This window comes from Schistocerca americana, chromosome 5, assembly GCF_021461395.2.
Source record: "Schistocerca americana isolate TAMUIC-IGC-003095 chromosome 5, iqSchAmer2.1, whole genome shotgun sequence".
In the NCBI taxonomy this organism is placed as follows: domain Eukaryota; kingdom Metazoa; phylum Arthropoda; class Insecta; order Orthoptera; family Acrididae; genus Schistocerca; species Schistocerca americana.
The window spans coordinates 291,370,083-291,374,094 of NC_060123.1; the positions used below are offsets into that span (position 1 = coordinate 291,370,083).

Sequence of the window (4,012 nt, forward strand, 5' to 3'; positions counted from 1 at the left end):
CCGGATTTAAATCCTATGGAGAATCTATGGAGGATTCTAGCACGATGTGTTTGTCGCATTGGACGACAATTTGAGACTGTGATAGAGATTAAAACTGCATTTCGAATGGGATCGACCTCACTGTCTGAAGAAGAGATTTCTACCCTTACATAATCAATGCCTAGGAGTATTTTCGCAGTCATTAGGAGCAATGGAGGTTCGTCTAAACACTAGGTCTTAGTTGTGATCTATTTACTGTATATGTTAGGTTATTCCGACAACAATTCATTACTACATTTATATCAATTTCTGCCCCTAAGATTGTCTTGTTTCTTTAAATTTCTTAAATACCAATGCTATTCGTAAAATGAGGACATATTTGTTTTACTTTGTTGTAAACTGTGCGGGAAAACTGCATGCTCTGAACAATGTGTGCAATACCAAATGCGTGAATAAAAATAGATTTCCACAAATAATCAGGTTCCTTTATACTAATTAAGGCAACGGCCTTGCCGCAGTGGATGCATCGGTTCCGTCAGATCACCGAAGTTAAGCGCTGTCGGGCGTGGCCGGCACTTGGATGGGTGACCATCCTGGCCACCATGTGCTGTTGCCATTTTTCGGGGTGCACTCAGCCTCGTGATGCCAACTGAGGAGCTACTCGACCGAACTGTAGCGGCTCCGGTCAAAGAAAATCATCATAACGACCGGGAGAGCTGTGTGCTGACCACACGCCCCTCATATCCGCATCCTCACTGAGGATGACACGGCGGTCAGATGGTCCCGATGGGCCACATGTGGCCTGAAGACTGAGTGCATTTATACTAATTACCATCACTGTACATATATAATCTGCAAGCCACCTTACAGTACTACTGACAAAACGAAACTGTTCGCATGTTTTGATGAGCTCGGATACCTTCGGTTGTGTACAGCCACCACCAGTGAGAATGCATCATGCGTTGACAGCGGCCTCAGTTCCACATGTAACACACTTTCAGCACTGTATTTGTTCCCTTATTACTGTAACAATTTTAATTCAAACTGTTCAAATGGCTCTAAGCACTATGGGACTTAGCATCTGAGGTCATCAGTACCCTAGACTTAGAACTAGTTAAACCTAACTGACTAAGCACATCACACACATACATGCCCGAGGCAGGATTCGAACCTGCGATCGCAGCAGCAGCATGGTTCCAGACTCCGCTCGGCCACAGCGGCCGGCACAATTTTAATTATAGATATTTTTCATTTTCTGTCACTGTGTATAATTACCGTACATTGTTTTATACACTGAAGAGCCAAAGAAACTGGTACATCTGAAGAATATCGTGTAGGATCCTCGCGAGTACGCAGAAGTGCCGCAGCACGAAGTGGCATGGACTCCACTAATGTCTGAAGTAGTGCTGGATGGAACTGACACCATGAATCCTGCAGGGCTGTCCATAAATCAGTAAGAGTACGAGGGGGTGGAAATCTCTTCTGAACAGCACGTTGCAAGTCATCCCAGATAGCTCAATATTATTCATGTCTGGGGAGTTTGGTGGGCAGCGGAAGTGTTTAAACTCAGAAGAGCGTTCCTGGAGCCACTCTGTTGGAATTCTGGACGTGTGGGGTGTCGTAGTGTCCTGATAGAATCTCCCAAGTCCGTTGGAATGCACAATGGACATGAATGGATGCAGGTGATCAGACAGAATACTTACGTACGTGTCACCTGTCAGAGTCGTATCTAGACGTATCAGCGGTCCCATATCAATCCAATTGCACCCGCCCCACACTATTACAGAGCCTCCTCCAGCTTGAGCAGTCCCCTGCTGACATGCAGGGTCTATGGATTCATTAGGTTGTGTCCACATCCGTACGTGCCCATTCGCTCGATACAATTTGAAACAAGACTCGTCTGACTAGGCAACATGTTTCCAGTCATTAACGGCCCAATGTCGGTGTCGATCAAGGGAAGGCGTAAAGCTTGTCAAGCAGTCGTCAAGGGAACGCGAATAGGCCTTCGATTTCGAAAGCACATATCGATGATGTTTCGTTGAATGGTTAGCACGCTGACACTTGCTGATAGCTCAGCATTGAAATCAGCAGCAATTTGCGGAAAGGTGGCACTTCTGTCACGTTGAACGGTTCTCTTCAGTCGTCGTTGGTCCCGTTCTTGCAGGATCTTTTTCCGGCCGGAGCGATGTCGGAGATTTGATGCTTTACCGGACTCCTGATGTTCACGCTAGACTCGTGAACTGGTCGTACAGGAAAATCCCCACTTCATCGCTACTTTGGGATCGCTCGTGCGTCGACTATAACACCGCGCTCAAACTCACTTAAATCTTAATAACCTGCTTTTGTTTCAGCAGTAACCGGTCTAAGTGCGCCAGACATTTGTTGTCTGATATAGGCGTTGACCGCAACGCCGTATTCTACCTGTTTGCATATCTCTGTATTTGAATACGCATGCCTGTAACAGTTTATTTGGTGCTTCTTTGTACATATCTTATATCACTTTCTTTTGTCTGAAACGCCGAGATGTTTCTGCCTTAAACATACAAATAAGAGCAGTGCAGTATAGTTACGTGGTAGCCACGTCGCAGCGTTTGAGGATTTGAATTACCAAGGAATTAACATTCACGTCCTCTCGATACCGCTCAAGGTATTCCGAACACACTGCGCCACAGTCGAGTGTATCACAAACAGTTATTTACTGCCAGGATGTCTCAGCATACGCAGACACTCATCCAATACAAAAGTGTCAGTGTACTATCCCAGTGAGTGGTCCGGTTCCAGCAGGAGAACTCACCAGTTCACACGAGTCATATTGTTCAGCAATGGTTTTCGCAACAGATTCACGTCGACCAAATCGACTCTCCTGTTCGTGCGACAGACTTGGAAACCCACTAAAAATTTGTGGGCTAAAATGAAGCGTCACATGAACTTACATGGGCCTACACCGGCTACCTTATTTAGTGTTGGATTGTAAGGTGTCAGGCAAATCCAACACCTTCCATGAAATCCCTGACATGGTAAGCAAATCCGGCAGTATGTCACATAGCCCCAAATAAATCCTGACATTAAATTAACCAAAGTAATACGATCAACGAGTGAGCAAATGGAATACCACAGACTAACACAAGAACGCCTAAATGCATGTCATACCTTCCCACCGTGAAACAGACGCAGTTCCGAGGGGAGAAACGAGAACAGAAGCCGAGAGCAGAGTCGTGTAAGCGAGAAGGCCCTACAATAAGGGGCGGACACCCACGTCGCCAGCCAACCGCCAAAACCACCACCCAGCCCATGTTAAAAGATAGAGCCCTCCAGAAGAACAGTATAGATCTTACGATAACACTAAAAGGGCCACACCAGCTGTAAGTTTTAGCGTGAGACCTTTTCGCGTCTTTGTTACGTTGCAAACGTTAAAAACATTGCGCCATCACGAAAAGTATAATGTTTCTCATTGGATAGACAGAATATTTGTAGGCGGAACTTAAGGTTAACATTGAGACCCTGCTTGGTCAGCTGAAAACACAGCCAGATAGCTTTTTTTAAACCAACTTCAGTAAATAGTAGTAAGAAGAGGTTAGAAAGAGTTGCTTCTGAGACGGCGATCTGTGTGGAGCTGCGCCACCCGCTGCCCCCTGACGCTGCCTAAACACCATCAAGGTAATGAACACATGCAATGCCGCATAACAGCGCATAATGCTTCACTCAGAACTGCAGAAGTCTCATCTGTTACATCCCCTTTTTACGTAATACTAGTGTCGATCGTCAATTAAAGCTCATGGTATTCACATTTGCTACTTGAAGTTAAAATCTGAAACGCAATGATTTTTCTGTTATGTAGTTATTGAGAAGCCACATCAGCCACTGTAACTTACGACAAGTTAAATAAGTAATTAAAGATAATTGAGGGTCACTGTAGATCATTTGGATAGTTTTCTCTTTTATGAAACTTAACTTAAACCTTGATTATAGATGTGATATGGCATAGGTCATCCTTCAATCCATTGTAGAACTTGGAAACCCATTCAGGGAATAT

The 4,012-nt window shown here is 44.8% G+C and overlaps 1 pseudogene; it reads left to right on the forward strand.

Moving 5' to 3' along the window:
* The first annotated feature begins 478 nt into the window (after window positions 1-478).
* LOC124617404 lies at window positions 479-595 on the forward strand (annotated as a pseudogene).
* The last annotated feature ends 3,417 nt before the right edge of the window (window positions 596-4,012 follow it).